At 35.2% G+C, this 17930-nt stretch overlaps 1 protein-coding gene and 1 pseudogene across 1 annotated transcript in view; both read right to left on the bottom strand.

Moving 5' to 3' along the window:
- Positions 1-17930, bottom strand: part of GALNTL6 (polypeptide N-acetylgalactosaminyltransferase like 6) — a 1204077-nt gene that overhangs the window by 1015541 nt on the left and 170606 nt on the right. The window lies entirely within an intron of this gene.
- On the bottom strand, positions 12869-13530 carry LOC125163280 (BCL2/adenovirus E1B 19 kDa protein-interacting protein 3-like; annotated as a pseudogene).

The following is a 17930-nucleotide window of genomic DNA, read 5'->3' on the forward strand; positions in this document are numbered from 1 at the left end:
ATTTCCCACAATTGGGTATTAATACACACTTTTAGTTTTATGAGTAAAATTGAAACTTTTTATAATTTAGTGTTTTAAATTTTTTGTCAAAAGGCAAAAAAATTTTTCAGAAATAACTAGCATCATGTGTCTAAGATACAGCAAATTATTCTTGATATGTATCTCATTTCTAAACAACCTTATAATTACCTTGGAGTGTATTTTTCACTTTTGTGTTTATGCTACAGTGAATTAGGGGAAATGTGACAAGGGACCAGTTGTGGTAATGTGGTAATTAAGACTTAAACAGATGTCACCATTAATAAGAGACTTAAATGAAGTGTATGTAATAAATGGTTGCCTTCAGCTGCTATGGCAGGCCTAGTTTCATTGGTAATGGTATCTGGAACTGGTTCAATCTCTAATAATGAACAAACAAATAAAGTTTAAATAAACCTAATGAGAAATTTGTAAACTACCAGTATTTTTTGCAAGCCAAAACTTGATAGGCATTAAAGATTTTTAGGATGAAGGACATACTTAAAAAAAAAAAGGATAAAATTACAAAAGTAAAATGTCTAATTTTAAGAATGTCTCCTGAAACTCTCAAACAGAAATTGCTCATCAATATATTATCAGTTTGGGGTAAGACTCATGGATTCTCATTTAAGTGTAATAAATAAGTTAATATTTATGATGCATTTAAATTTTTTTTAATGTTTATTTTTGAGGGAAAGAGAGATAGAGCATGTGTGGGGGAGGAGCAGAGAGAGAGAGAGGGAAACAGAGAATCCAAAGCAGGCTCCAGGCTCCAACTTGTCAGCACAGAGCCTGACACAGGGCTCGGACCCACAAACTGTGAGATCACGACCTGAGCTGAAGTTGGACACTAAACCAACTTAAACTGAGCCACCCAGGCACCCCAATATTTGCAATGCATTTAAACCAGAGCCTGGTACATCATAAGAGCTATATATGTAACAATATTAGTAATAATAATGTTAGTAATAATAATAGCTATTAGTAATAATAGTAATAATGTTAGTAATATATTAGTAATAATAATAGCTATTATTATTAGTATTTATTGAGCACCTAAAATAACTAAAGCAGAGGCACTAAAATTGTTATCACTGCTTTGCCTTACATCCTCTCCTGGGTTGACCATGCCCTTCCATCACCTGGTTACAAGATATGGTGAAATTCTAACCCCTGCTACCTGTGAATGTGTCCTTATTTGGAAATAGGGTCTTTGCAGATATAATTAGGTTAAGATGAGATCATTCTAGAGGACCAAAGTGGACCTCCATCCAATGTGACTGGTGTCCTCATAAAAGAGGAAAATTTGGACACTGCCACTGGGAATGATGGCCATGTGAAAATGGAGATAAAATTAGAAATATGCTGCCGCAAACCAAGGAAACTCTGGGCCCACCAGAAGCTGGAAGAGTCAGAGAAGGATATTTCTCTACAAGTTTGGCCCTGTCATCATTTTTATTTCAGATCTGTAACCTCTAGAACTGTGAGAGGACACATTTCTTTTGTTTTAAGCTCTCCAGTCTTTGGTACTTTATTATGGCAGCCCTCTTCTCTCCTCCAAAGAAAGACATGTCAGGAAATACAATGAATGTATTTATTCCTTGTACAAAAAATAGAATTTATTGTACACTTTGTGTTCCTTTCTACAATTCTTACTGGATTCAAATTAACCCAACACACATTAAAGTTGTTTTAATACTTCTATTTATAAGCGTATTCCGAACAACTGTCAAATACGTAAAAGCTTGACTAGCTCATTCAAAATATATAGTAATGGACTCAATCAATTTCTTAAGATCAAAACCAGAAAAGCACACATTTTTACCTTCTTTTAACTAAAACAAAATTGTAAATAAAACTTTCATCTTGAATACTGATATAAAATTCACCCAATAAATATTAAAAAACACTATGCTCATAGCACCTAGGTCTCTAAAATATGTATTATTTAAGTGAACCCTTAAGTGTATTCAGAGATCCATCATCAGTAGTCCTTTAAATCTCTGTGATGTCATCACTAAAATACAAAGCATGTATTTCTGATATCTCATTAAGGACAACTTTTCACAAAATGCTGGACTGAGCCTAAAATATAAGCATCATCCTGATAGAAAAAGTCAAATTTAAATTTACACTAAGTATCACTCTAACTTAGAATTTCTCTCTAGTTTTTCTCATTTATAGGATCTTCAAATATGCTGGCTATTCCGAGGCTTGATCTGGGGATTTGAGGCGATTCTTTGGAAATAGAAATATTTTGGGTTAAACAAAAACCTGTTTCTAAATTTATATCCAAATCCAAGTCGGATTAGTAAATTTCCACTGCTTCGTAAAGGTGGCTGTAAATATAGCTGATGTTTGAAGGTATTTAATTTTATAGGGTTAAAGCTTATTTTAAGCAGGATTAATATTTGTAAGGTAAGGACAATGTTAGTCCATAGTAGGTCTAATTTTTATGGGCAATTCTTGAAGATAGAGTGCTAATTCTGTATAAATAAAATGTTCCCCAAAGAGACATTCCAAATCAATAGTAAAGGCACCAAACAAGTATTTCAATATAGAATTATTACAGCAACTGCTCTTCATAATCATGTACAAATTGGTGAAAACTTTCCATGCCATTTAAGAAGGACAACTAAAACTAATATTAATCAGTTAATTAGTTAATTTGCACAGTACATATGTAATGGTTTATAGACACATGGAGATATATTTTTTGCCATGAATCTTGTGGACTCAAATCCAGTTCATTTGCTGTTATATTCTAGTGTTTGACATATGCCCAGCAATGAGCATGCTATGGGGATATGCACTGTAGAAATATAACAGAGGGACGATTGCTCTAAACAGTCTTACAGAATCATTAAGAAAATGATTTTTAATCTGAGACCTCAGTTCCAGAAGAGGAACACTGTAACTAAAATAAGTCTCACCAGAACTCAGCGTCCACTAAGAGCAGAGATTGGGAAGACAAAAGTCTGGAAAAGCAAAGCAGTTCCTGATCATGTCGGGCCTCCTAAACCATGATGAGAAATGTGGACTTCAACTTAAAAACAGTAAGTGTTATAGTTGACTGATGTCTCCCCAAATTAAAGCCCTTCTGGAACTTCAGAATGTGACCTTATTTGAATAGAAGGTCTTTGCAGGTGTAACTAATGTGACGAACAAGATGACAGCATACTGGATTAGGGTGGATACTAAATCTAGTGAGAGTGTCCTTATAAGAGACAGAAAAGAACACAAACACCGAGAAGGTGTTGTGAAGACAGAGGCAGAGATTGGAGTGATGTGTCTATAAGCCAAGGAGTGCCAAGGATTGTTGTCACTCATGAAAAAGTAGGAGAAAGGCACAGAGCAGTTTTTCCCTTAGAGCGTACAGAAGGAACTGGCCCTGACAAATCCTCAGTTTTATATTTCTGGCATCCAGAATTATGAGAGGATTGATTAATATTGTGTTAATCCACCAAGTCTGTGCTAATTTGTTGTAACAGCCCTAGAAAATTCATACAGATACCAGTGAAAGATTTCGAGCACAGGAGCTCTGTCCTTTAAAAGCATTAACTTGTTTAGAACGGTAAGAGTGGAAAGTTGAGGGGAACACAATAAACAGAAGAAATTGCTATACTACCTTTGCTATAACTAGTAATAAAAATTAGAAGCAGAAGCAGAGTAAGAAAATGGGGCAGTGCTATTCCCCTGGGAGGTAACTAGAATTATGTGGAAGACACTTTGAGTTGTCATAATGACTAGGGGATGCTTCAGGCATGTACTGTGTAGGGCTCAGGATGCTAACACCCTAGAACTTGTTGAGATATTCTGCACAACTAACAGTTCACACAACTGTAATTCCAACAGCGCCTACAATGAGAAACAGTGAAAAAAAAAAAAAAACAGCAAAGGACCAAGTATCATACACTTGTTTAGAGTACTTAAGGGTCTCATTTTGCTACTGGCATCATGCTTTTATGCTATACTTTTGCTACTTACAATAGGAAAAAAAAGCAAATCCAAAAATTTTAGATGCCACAAAAAAGGAATATCACATTAGGAGAGAAGAAGTTTTTTTCAAACTTAAATATTATTTTTGTTTTCATATTATAAAATAAATACATGAAAATGTGAGTACAGTCATACAATATCACCAATTAATAAATCAGTATCAAATAATAAAATAGATATAAAATGAACAGGATAATAATTAGATAATAACCATTTCAAATAACTATGACTTTTTTTTCCAAAATGTTTTCTCTAGGGATGACATTTCAAGAGAAAAAAAATGTATCTGGAAAAAGAACACTAAGAGGGGAAAAAAAAAACACACATCAGATTCACAAAGCTGTTTTCTGGATGTTAAGAGCCAATGACTGAAAGACTCAGCTGGGAAAATAGATGATATATAAACTGAAAGATTAAGGTTTCTCTTTAATGGAAGGCCATGATCCATCATTTACTGCGAAACCCAAACAAGAAATAAGTACACCTGTTGACATTCAACAAACATTCAATATGCCCAAGAGCACACAGTTGTTTATAATCTAGTAGCTTTTTATCAAACTGAAAACACATTTTACAATATAGCATCAGTTATCTAAAGCTTCCTGGTGCTTGAAAGAGTAATGAGAAAATATCAGTAGGTAGGTGGTGGTTATTGTTGGAATATACTTAGAGTTTTTGCTATGATTAGTTATTTACTGTATTCTTAGCTTATTTTTCAATTCCTACTGGTAAATTATTGCCAAAACATCTGTTTTCTTGGAGCATTTTGGGGTATCTTAGGCTAAGCTATAGTTTTTAAATTTGTTAAAATTCCAAGAGTAATTTTTCAAGATTGCTTTTTAAAAGGAAATTTACACTACTCCTGACCAATAGGAAATATTGGAACCATTCTTATTTGGCTTTATATGTATAAATGCTGCCCTCAGTTTTGCTGTTTAAACCATCTCATTCATATAAGTAAAAGTGATGGTGAACACACATTTTCCCTTTCTCTGAATTTATTTCTGCATTACCTTCTCTTAATTTATGTTAGACAAGTAAATCTTATTTCCTTTTAGCTAGGAAAGACGAGATTTGTTAGTAATTAGTCAACTTCTTCTAGATGAAATTCAAATGGTACTATCCCTTTGACTCTTCTTTTGAATAATAGGGTTTTTTTTTGTAATTGATTCTGGATTCTAAAATATATTTATCACCTCATATTCAATACTTGGTTAGGAGGATGCTCCTAGTATAATATTCTACATTTTTTCTTGGATGCTAATAATAAAAATGCAAGGTGAACTTCTCCATTCCATGAGTTCAATCATGTACTTAGTGAACAGCTATTACTGGGATACTTGATATAGGTATAATAACAACAACAAAAACAACAAATAAATAAGGAAGAGACAGGCCCTTTCTCAAGAAGATAACATTCTACACACAATGATAACTGTTGTTGGTTGGACTATCCAGGAAACAGATTTACACTAAGATCTACTTGCAGGAAGTTTATTAATGAGAAAGAGGATGAAAAGGGAGATTGTTATGCAATCACAACAAAACATCACCAAAACTAGTGGCAAAGTCTGAAATTGGGATGGCCTTCAGAGCCGTCCCAATTTTGAGTTGAGCATTAGTATCCCTTCATTAGTCAGTCATTTTATACGAGCTGCCTCTGGGAAGGAGGCAAGATTATTATATATTATTTCTGCTTGTTACTTGAGCCCAAATTCTGACTAGATGATAAGGAAAGTATCAGGTGAAAAAAATACCAGAATATGCAGTGGGTTACATCACAAAAGGGGAAACCCAAGATTAGGAAACCTGACTCTTAGAATGGGCAAAAACTTGCTTACCTTTGCCTTGGAAGGAGATATTATTTTTATTATATTGGAATGGGCATCCAAGATATCTCTACCTTCCTAGGCTATTTGCTGTACGTCTTTGCAAAGATAGCCCAGGACAAGGGATTCAGTGCCTCTGCTCTCAAGGTGTGCAGAAATACAAGAAATCCATGGAGGACTTTCTCCCAACAAATACTGTTGAATTGCATGTCCTGTGAATATGGACTGTTGCATTTCATTGGTGTTAAAGCTGGCTCGTCATGATGAAAACAAATTTCTGTTAAAGTAAGTAATGACTTACAGGAATTTATAGTTAGCTTGCCATGATTCCTCAGGACTAACTGAGATGATATCTTTAACCCTATATTTATATAGACAATAAATAATTATTTTAAAAATGAATTCACACTTTAAAGTTAACTGTGTCTAGGTAAACCATTTACCCCGTCCACACCATTTTTTTCTTCAACCTATTTTCCTTTTGGGACTAAGCAAACTGCTGCTATTTAAATTGCCAAGTTTTTGTTGGTACTCTGGAAATGTAAACAAGAAAGGTTCAGACCTTGGGGTGCCTGGGTGGCTCAGTCCCTTAAGCTTCTGACTCTTGTTATGGGCTCAGGTCATGATCTCACATTTCATGAGTTTGAACCCACATTGGGCTTTGTGCTGACAGCATATAACCTCCTTGGGACTCTGTCTTCCCCTCCCACACTCTTTCTTCTCTCTAAAATAAACAGAAAAGGCTCAGATCTTTCGTATAATCTCAGTATAAATATAAATGTACAGATGTGTAAATTACTACTCCATGAACATGAAGTCCTATGACCTGGATGTACACTTAACTACATTATTTACTATGCCTTGGATGTACTGCACACTTATATCATGATAAAATGAGAGTTTTAGTTTTTATGATGCCTAAGACCTTTCCCAAAGTTAATATACTATCATTTTGTGAAGACTGGCATAGTATTAAAGTGAGACACATCCTTGATTGTATTTCCCAATTTTCCTTCTCCTAATAATTTCTTTATTGAAAATGGAAGGGACAAAAGCCACTGGATTAGCACTGCCAGTTCAATGCATCTACACTCTAGGTGTCCTGTCTCTCACAAAACTTCAACACATGTCCCAGTTTCTGAGACGCTCTGTTATTTACCTTCTGATGAGGTTCTAAAAATCCTGCTGTTATACAACATTGTCTTTTTCCATCTTAAAATATAAAACAGATTCATTTCTCTGAGTTTTCAATTTTTAGTAACTGTTTTGTTTGTTTTCAAACAGAAGCAGTTCACTTAAATTTGTTCATTGAAAAGCTCTTCTGGTTTTCCTTCCCATAACCCCCATTTAAATATATATATAAATTGATTCTAATTTTGCTTCTTTGACATTGTAGGTAGTGCTTTAATGAATAATCAAATTCAAAAACAGAGGCTACAGTTTAGAAGGTTCTAACTACGAAAGACAGACACCTACATAAAATCTGTGCTGGTCTCCTTTACATACAAAATGGTTTTCAGTTGAACTTCTCATAAGGAGGGTAAGAAGAAATAAGAGACAAGGAAAAAGATAATGGAATTATTTCACTTTCTTTCTGTTCTTCTACAACTTCAACTAAGAAAAACAGATGAAAACTGAAGGTCTACAAAAATGACCTTTAGTTTTCTTTTATATTCTTAGAGAGGTTTTTGGGAGGACATTGTTTTTATCTTACTTCAGGAAAACAGGTGGCTCATTTCTACTTAAATCCTGGCCTTATCACGTGAGGCATCTGTTTTTTACAGAAAGAGATTTTTAACCTCATATTGCTAATCACTCTGTGGGATCCATACATTATCATAAGTAGATATTTAACTAAAAAAATTCTAGGGGCACCTGGGTGGCTCAGTTCGTTGAGTGTCCGACTTCAGCTCAGGTCATGATCTCCTGATTTGTGAATTTCAGCCCTATATCGGGCTTGTTGCTCTCAGCAAGGAGCCTTCTCTGGATCCTCTGTCCCCTTCTCTCTCTGCCCCTCCCCCACTTGTGTGTCTCTCTCAAAAATAAATTAAACATTAAAAATTTTCTTAAAAAAGAAAGAAAAATAAATCTAAAAAAAGATAAAAATATTAATTCTGAAAGTTATACACATTAAATTGGATAAAGGTCTAATGGAACACTAAAGCAACACAACAAATTTAAAAATTGTCTTGCAGAAATGTAATTGCTCACAAATCTCTAAGATGGTGGTATTTTTTTTTTCAAAATATGTTTGTTTATTTATTTTTGAGAGAGCCCAAGCAGGCTCTGTGCTGCCAGCACAGAGCCCAATATGGGGCTCAATCTCACAAACCACGAGACCATAACCTGAACCAAAATTAAGAGTTGGTCACTTAACTGACAGCCACCCAGGCAATCCAAGTCGGTAGTATTTTTAAAATTCTTTCAAATGGCTGAGGTTTAATTTCTTGTCTGTATGGATACTACCTGATGATTAATTCACTAAAATATTTGTATTCATATATGGTAACAATTTCCCAACTGCATTATAATTTTATCCAAAAAAAAATTCTTACATATCATACTCTAATTTTCTTAGAATTACGTAGCTTGTGAAAGATGGTACAAGGTGAGGCCCTAATGGTTATACTTAATATGTCATTAGTTATAATGTTTGATCTTGAAATTCTACTTTATTCCAAATAAAATATTTTCTATTTATCGAGTTGAAAAAGAATCTCATATGCATCCTAATTATTATATATTTCCTAGGTTAAGGCATATTTTACAATATTCATTTTTCCAAATTTAATTTACAAGCTGTGGGTGAAAGGAGATTGCAAGCTTTCCTAATGAGAAAAAAAAAGAGACTGTAGTATAAAATACTTTTTTATATATTCATTTAATTATCATATTATCCATTCACTAAAATGTTGAAGAGAATGAATTTTCTTTCAAAACTGAATAAACAGCCACATTTTTTGAAACAAAAAAATATGGACAATGGGCTACAGAATCCCTGTAAAAAAGTAAAGTTTATTGATGTATGATTTTTCACCCTTGTTCCTAGAATTTATTTTTGTTACAAATTAGTAGGCTAATTGCATTTAACTGATCAATAGAGGTTGAAATGAGACTACTAATACAGGATTTCTAAATATCAGAATGTATTAATTTTATTCTCTAAAAGACATTTTCATAAACAATGCATTCTGTCGTTAATAGAGTATAAAAACAAATGCAAATCTAGTTTAAAAAATGTTTTTATCTAGCCACTTCATATACTATGACCATTAAAGCTAAACAAAATTTATCTATACAAAAACACTGTAGAAATGACATTATTTTCAATGTTTTGTGTTTGTTATATGTAGATACAGCCCACTCATTTCCTTATTCTTTATTTTATTTATTTCTTTTTGGGGAATTAACTATATTTTGTCTTAGTAATTTTCAAATACACATGGACTCAAAACTCAACCCAAAATATGGTTGACAAAGTTTTTATTTAAATTCCAGTTAGTTAACATACAGTATAATATTAGTTTCACGTGTACAATACACTGATTTAACATTTCCATACAACACCGTGCTCATCATGGCAAGTGCACTCCTTAATCCCTGTCAACTATTTAACCTCTCCCCCACCCATCTCCTCTCTGTTAACCATCAGTTTGTTATCTATAGTTAAGAGTCTGTTTCATGGGTTGCCTCTCTCCGTTTACCTTTGCTCATTTGTTTTTTCTTAAATTCCAAATATGACTAAAATCAGATGGTATTTATCTTTCTCTGACTGACTTATTCCACTTAGTATAATATTCTCTAGCTCCATCTATGTTGTTACAAATGGCAAAATTTCATTCTTTTTATGGCTGAGTAATATTCCATTGTATACATATACACCATGTCTTCTTTATCCATTCATTAGTAGATGAACATGGGCTATTTCTATAATTTGGTTATTATAGATAAGGCTGCTATAAACATAGGGGTGCATGTATCCCTTTGAATTAGTATTTTTGTATTCTCTGAGTAAATACCTAGTAGGGCAATTGCTGGATTGTAGGGTAGTTCTATTTTTAGCTTTTTGAGGAAACTCCATGTTATTTGCCACAGTGCACTGGTTTGCATTCCAACCAACAGTGCAAGAGAGTTCCCCTTTGCCACATCCTCACCAGCACCTGTTGTTTCTTGTGTTGTTGATTTTAGCCATTCTGACACGTGTGAAGTGACATCTTATTATAATTTTATTTTGTATTTCCCTGATGATCACAGATGTTGAACATCTTTTCATGTGTCTGCTCACCATCTGTATGTCTTCTTTGGAAAAATGTGTATTCATGTCTTCTGCCCATTTTTTGTCTTTTATCCATTTTTTAACTGGATTGTTCTTTTTGGGGGTGTTGACTTTTATAAGTTCTTTATATGCTTTGGATACTAACCCTTTATATCATTTGCAAACATCTTCTCCCATTCCATAGGCTGTCTTCTAGGAATTTTCACTGTGCAGATTTTTTTTAATCAAGTCCCAGTAGTTTATTTTTGCTTTTGCTTCCCTTCCCTCAAAAGACAATCTAGAAAGAAGTTGCTATGGCTGATATCAAAGAGGTTACTGCCTGTGTTCTCCTCTAAGATTTTATGGTTTCAGGTCTCACATTTAGGTCTTTCATCCATTTTGAGTGTGTGTGTGTGTGTGTGTGTGTGTGTGTGTGTGTGTGTGTGTGTACAGTGTAAGAAAGAAGTCCAGTTTCCTTATTTTGCATGTTGCTGTCCACTTTCTCTAACACTATTTGTTGAAGAGACTGTTTTTCCCATTGGATGTTCTTTCTTGCCTTGTCAAAGATTAACTGACTACATAGTGGTAGGTTCACTTCTGGATTTTCTTTTCTGTTCTGTATTTTGTGCCAGCACCATACTGTCTTGATCACTACAGCTTTATAATATATCTTGAAATCTGGAATTGTGATGCCTCCAGCTTTGCTTTTCTTTTTCAATGTTGCTTTTGCTATTAGGGGTCTTTTGTGTTTCCATACAAATTTTAGGATTGTTTGTTCTAGCTCAATGACAAATGCAGGTGGTATTTTGAAATGGACTGTATTAAATGTGTAGATTGCTTTGGGCAGCATAGACAATTTAATAATATTGACTTTTTTGATCTATTAACATGGAATGCTATTCCATTTCTGTCTGTCACCTTCAATTTCTTTCATTAGTATTTAATAGTTTTCATAAAGGTTTTTTACTTCTTTGGTTAGGTTTATTCCTAGGTGTCTTATTGGTTTTGGTGCAACTGTAAACGGGATTGATATTTTAATTTTTATTTCTGCTGCTTCATTATTGGTGTGTAGAAATGCAACAGATTTCTGTTTGTTGATTGTGTATCCTACAACAGTACTGAATTTATCAATTATGGCAGGTTTTTTTTTTTATGGAATCTTTCAGGTTTTCTATATAGAGTACCATGTCATCTATAAAGAGTGAAAATTTTACTTCTTCCTTGCTGATTTGGATTCTATCTATTATCTGTCTATCTATCTATCTATCTATCTATCTATCTATCTATCTATCTATCATCATTTTTTTCTGTCTGATTGCTGCAGCTAGGACATCCAGTACTATGTTAAATAACGGTGGTAAGAGTAGACACAACCCTGTCTTGTTCCTCACCATAAAGAAAAAGATCTCAGGCTTTCCCTATTGAGCATATTAGCTGTGGGTTTTCACATGTGGCCTTTATTATGTTGAGGTATGTTTCCTCTAAACCCACCTTGTTGAGGATTTTTATCATGAATGGATGTTCTTATTGTCAAATAGTTTCCTGCATCTATTGAAATGATCACATGGTTCTTATTCTTACATTGTTTTAAGTAGGCTTCACACCCAGTGTCGAGCACAACTCACAACCCTGAGATCAAGACCTGAGCTGAGGTCAAGAGTCAGACACTTAACCAACTGAGACACCCAGGCACCCCATCCTTGCTTTTATTAATCTGGTGTGTCGTGTTAATTCAATTGCGAATGTTGAACTACCCTTGCAAACTAGGAATAAATCCCACTTGATCGTGGTGAATTTTTTTAAAGTATTGTTGGATTTAGTTTGCTAGTAAAACTTAAAATTTTTTGCATCTACGTTCATCAGGGATATTGGCCTGTAGTTCTCTTTTTTAGTAGAATTTTTGTCTAGTTTTGGTAGTAGGATGACACTGGCTTCATAGAATGAATTTGGAATTTTTACTTCCTTTTCTATTTTTTGGAATAGTTTTAGAAGAATAGTTATTAAATTTCCTTTAAATATTTGGTAGAATTTTGCTGTGAAGACATTTGGCTCTGGACTTTTGGTTGTTGGGAGTTTTTGATTACTGATTTAATTTCTTTGCTGGTGATTGGTCTGTTCTAGTTTTCTATTTCTTCTGTCACTGTTTTGGTAGTTTATATGTTTCTAGGAATTTGTCCATGTCTTTTTTGTTGTTGTTGTTTGTTTAAAATTATTGCCCAGGATATTTTTCCTTGTGTCTTGGTTGATTTTTTTTTCTTTTTTAATAACTATAAATTCAAGCTTATTGAAGTTTGCCTTTGTCTTGAAAAAAAAATAAAACAACTAAGCTGTCACATCAACCTGGTTTCATTTGAAGAGAGAGATGATAGTTATCTTGCAAGAGTAAAATTTATACCACAAATGATGCAGGTCTAAGTCTAGTGGCACTAAAATCAGATGAGAGCATTGTTGACAAAATTATAATCTGCCGGTGACATTTGTGGAAAAGAAGCCCTTTTCTTTTTAAAAATGTTTTATAACAGTAAATTCTGTTAGGAATTTTTAAATAACAGTAAATTCTGTTAGGAAATTCTAAAATGTCTTACAGGCCAAAAGGGAATGAGGTTAGTAAAATGCTTCTACAGAGTTTGAATAAAATACTGGATTTGAGAGTTGCTGGAACTTGAATATGTAAAAATAGGGTGGTAGGTTGGGTCATGCTTACAATGGTAACAAGTTCAAATAAACTACTGTGACAATACACCACTTCACAGGTCACACGCTTTTCCAGGGGTTTCTTCAGTAGGTGCTAGCAGAAGGTGTGCTCAGTCGCTTTCCGATATAGATGTGTAGCCCCAAAGCCAAAACATGAGAGAGGAAGAAAGATGGAATGAACACTTTCAAGAAATTCTGTGGAGAAAATACCCCCTTTCTTCATGGCCCCGCTTTTCCTCATGCTTAAAGCAATGGAACATTTGGGGTGTCTGAAGTGGAACTCCTTAGGTGGAATGTTTTCAGGTCTACTGAACCAGCTGGACACCCAGTCTACACTTTTCTTCAAAGGATCAACTTCTTTCTCTTCTTCTGCAACCTCTTCTTCTGAGAGTTATGGGCCCTACTGGCGTATATCTGCACACCAAACATAATCTGCCCATCCTCTTGTGGGGAAGGGCTGTCACAGTGAGAACTGGCTCTTGAACTACTCTGTCCTGATTCATGTTGTGCATGCAAAAGAGCCTTTTCCATGTCTCCACTGCAGACAGAAGATGAGGAAGGTACATGTTCTAGCCCCCTATTTTTCTCATTGCCATTATCATTGCCATTGCTGCTGTTCATAGGGAGTTCTACCCAGGAACTTTTGAGACCAGCTGTCAGGGGCAAAGGCTGTTCACCTTCCTCGCAGTTGTTGTTGTGAGGGAGTGGTGGCCTCTCTACTAAATGAGATGACATTGTCAGGTGGCTGAAAGACCTGTGGTGGCAGCAAGACCATCTCTGGTTCTTGGGCCAGTCCATTTCTTTTTTTTTAATTATGTTTTTAAATTTTATTTGTATTCAAGTTACTTAGCATACAGTGTAGTCTTGGCTTCAGGAGTAGGACCCAATGATTCATGTCTTACACATGACACCCAGTGTTCATCCCCAAAAGTGTCCTCCTTAATTGCCATCACCCATTTTACCTATCCTCCCACCCATACCCTCCCCTGCAGCAACCCTCAATTTGCTCTCTGTCTTACAGGTTACCCAATTTTTTGGTATATGGTTATTCATAATATTCTCTTATAGCTATTTCTATTTCTGTGGTGTTTGTTATTTCTCCTTTCTCATTTATAATTTTATTTACTTGGGTACTTTCTTTTTTCTTTTTGATTAGTCTGGCTAGAGGTTTATCAATTTTATGTTTTGGGTTTTTTTTTCCAAAGAACCAGCTCCTGGTTTCATTGATCTGTTGCACTGTTTTTTAGTCTCTATATCATTTATTTCTGCTCTAATATTTATTGTTTCCTTTCTTCTTCTGGCTTTAGGCTTCATTTTTTTAATTTTTTTCTAGCTCTTTTAGGTGTAAAGTTAGGTTATTTGAGATTTTTCTTGTTTCATGAGGTAGGCCTATATTGCTGTATACTTCCATCTTGTAACTGCTTTTGCTGCATCCCAAATGTTTTGTACCATTGTTTTTCATTTTCATTTGTTTCCGTGTATTTTTTAAATTTTTCTTTGATTTGGTTGACCCATTCATTGTCTAGTAGTATGTTGTTTAACCACCATGTATTTATAGTCTTTCCAAATTTTTTCTTGGGATTGACTTCTAGTTTCATAGCCTTGTGGTCAGAAACGATGCATGGTATGACTTCAATCTTTTTATATTTGTTGATTTGTGACTTGATATGTGATCTATTCTGGAGAATGTCTCGTGAACACTTGAAAAGACTGTGTACTCTACTATTTTAGGATAGAATGTTCTGAATATATCTGTTAAGTCCATCTGGTCCACTGTGTCATTCAAAGACATTGTTTCCTTGTTTATTTTCTGTTTAGATGACTTGTCCATTGATGTAAATGGGATATTAAAGTCCCCTAATATTATTGTGTTATTATCAATTAGTTATTTTGTGTTTTTATTAATTGTTTTATATATTTGAGTGCTTCCATGTTGGATGCATAAATATTTATAATTATATCTTCTTGTTGGATTGTCCCACTTATGAGCACATAATGCCATTCTTTGTCTCTTTTTACAGTATTTGTTTTAAAGTCTCATTTGTTTGATGTAAGTATTGCTATTCCATGCCACTGATTTCTGGCTTGCCAAGTTTCTGTTGAAAAACCTCGAGCTGGCCTTATGGATTTTCCCTTGTAAATTAAGGACTACTTTTGTCTTTTTGCTCTTAAGATTTTTTTCTTTATCATTATATTTTGTAAATTTAATTACATTATGTCTGGTGTTACCCTGCTTGTTATGGGAGTTCTCTGTGCCTCCTAGATTTGGGTGTCTGTTTCCTCCCCAAATTCGGGATGTTTTCTGCTATTATTTCTTGAAATAAAGTTTCTGACATTTTTCTCTCTTCTGCAGGGACTCCTATGAGTGTTACTACATTTGACAGTCACTGAGTTCCGTAAGTCTATCATTATATCCCATAATTCTTCTTTCTTTTGTTCAGCTTCGTTATTTTCCATTATTTTGTCTTCTATGCCAATAATTCATTCCTCTGCTTCTTCCAGTCTGTTATTCATTGCATTAAGCCTGTTTCCAATCCTGTTTTACTGCATTCTTCATCTCTGATTGATTCTTTTGTAACCCTTTTATCTCTGTAGTAAGGGTCTCACTGATGTCTCCTGTTCTTTTCTCAAGACTAGTGAGTAGTATCCTTTTGATTGTTTACATTCTCCACCGGGCATGTTACTTATATCTATTTTGCTTAGATCTTTGACCATACTTAACTAGTTCTTCCATTTGGGATAAATTCCTATATCTTGGCATTTTGTCTAAGTCTCTGACTTTTGTGTGCTAGAAAAGCCTGTTATGTCTTCTGCTCCTGAAAGTAATGTTCTTATAAAGAAGAAGCCATGTAGAACCCCGGGTCTGGCACTTCATGGGAGTGTCTCCGGTGTGTACTGCATGCACTCTGCCATTGCGTTACAGTTGTTAATCCTTCAGGAAAGCCATCCACGGAAGGTTTCCTTGCCTACTGTGGGCAGTGTTTGGTCCCTGTCCTGAACATGGTGGGTTTTAACTAGGTATGCGGTGGTCAGCTTGTTAAATGGGAGCTGACGTCAACTCCACCAGAACTGAGGCCCTGCAGACTTCTCTGATCAGGAGATGTGGTGTGGGCATGAGCTTTGCTGGTCTTCTAGGGGAGTGGCCTGCTGCACTGGAACTGAGACAAACTTGACTGAGAAGGGCAATCCTGCCAGAGCACAGTGGGGTGGGGCTTGGTTTAAAGAAGTTAGGCAGTGTCCAGTGTCAGTGGTATGCTGTTCCCTGCAGGTGCCTCTGTGTTTATGCTGAGGGGTGGAGAATAGAAAAGGCACTTGCCAGCTCCTTTGTCCTGGAGAGGCATCTCTGTGAATGCTGCCTCTCAGGGAAGCCCTCAAAGAAGAGTGAGTGTGTGCCCTCGGCTTTCTTCAGATCACTGTTTCCACACTGTCAGCCTTGGAGTTGTTTGCCTGCCTTTTCTCCAGGAACAGAGCAGTGCTCTCCAGGCTTTATCCCAGCCAAGCCCACGGACTTTTAAAACTCTAGGCATTAAGCCTCACAGGTTGCAACAACTCATAAAATTCAGCCCCTCTTATCTTCCAAGCCAAGGGCTTTCAGGAAAGGTTCTCTTTGTGCATTCTCCTACATGTTCCTCTCTTTTGCTTTTCTCTGCAACTGCGGTGTTCTCTCCTCTGAAGTACCCTGGAATCTCTTCTCCCCTAAACCATGTCTCCGCACTTCCTATATTCTTAGATGTGGCCCCTTCTCTCCATTTAGTTGCAGAGTTTGTTCTGTCCGTCTTCAGGTTGATTTCTGGGATCCTTAGGATGATGTGATCATTATCTAGCTGTACTCATAGGACCCTAGATGAGCCTAGGGTCCTCCTATTCTGCCACCATGATGAACCCCCCCACACACACTATTTCCTTATTTTTTAAAATGTATTTCTTGATACACATGAAGAAATACAAGACAATATCTCTTATGTATAAAAATTAACTTTCAATGTATGTTCTAAAAGGATACCAATCTAAAAGAGTTAGCTTGGTTTTCAGAAGATATTTTCCATGTATTTAAGACAAACTCTCCTCTATACTTGTTTAAGTATATTTGTACATTTTCTGTGGAGTCTCCAATACTTGCATGCATCATATTACTTACAGGTGTTTTTTGGATCATAGAACATTCAACTTTTTATACTTCATTTCAATAAACACCTGGTTTGATAAGCATAAACAGTCCAATGCAACTAAGTTCATCTAGCTAAAAACATATCATATGTAAAGATTCCCATTGGAAAATGCCATTGGTTTTTGCCAATTATGTTAGTATGCTTACAAGGATATCTGACTAAGATACTACTTTCTTTCCCAAAGGCATTTCACCCTCTCTAAAGGAGAGAACTGACTGTGGGCCTGCTATATAACAGTTGACTTTCCATGAGTCAGAAAGTCCACTTCAAGCTCAGCTGATGAAAGAAAAGACAAGGTAGACAGAGATTAAGATAAATTTGCATAATCTCACTTATGTGTGTAATCTAAAATAGTAAAACTCAGGGCATGTGGGTGGCTGTCAGTTAAGCATCCAACTCTTGATTTTGGGTAAGGTCATGATCTCACATTCATGAGACAAAAGCCCATGTTGGGCTCTGTGCTGACAGTATGGAGCCTGCTTGGGATTCTCTCTCTCTCTCACTCTCTTTCTGACCCTACCCTGCTCACACTCTCTCTCTCAAATAATAAATAAAAACTTAAAAAATATCTTGAAAATAGTAAAACTCACAGAAACAGAGAGTATAATGGTGGTTTCCAGGGATTGGGGGGAGGGGTTAACAGGATGATGTAGGTTAAGGATTACAAAGATTCAGTTATGTAAGATGAATACTTTCTGAAGATCAAATGTACAACGATGTGACCATAGTTAGCAATGTTGTATTGTATACTTGAAATTTTCTAAGAGATTAGATCTTGAGTGTTATCACCACAAAAAAGGAAAGAAAGAAACAGATAACTATGTAAGAAGATAGTTGATATGTTAATAAGCTTGCACATGATATTTTGAAATGTATGTGTATATGAAATTATCAAGTTGTATGTTTTAAATACATCCAATTTTGAGCTGTTAACTACAACTCAATAAAACTGGGGAAAATACAAAT

The sequence above is a fragment of the Prionailurus viverrinus genome, chromosome B1 (genome assembly GCF_022837055.1).
Source record: "Prionailurus viverrinus isolate Anna chromosome B1, UM_Priviv_1.0, whole genome shotgun sequence".
Classification (NCBI taxonomy): domain Eukaryota; kingdom Metazoa; phylum Chordata; class Mammalia; order Carnivora; family Felidae; genus Prionailurus; species Prionailurus viverrinus.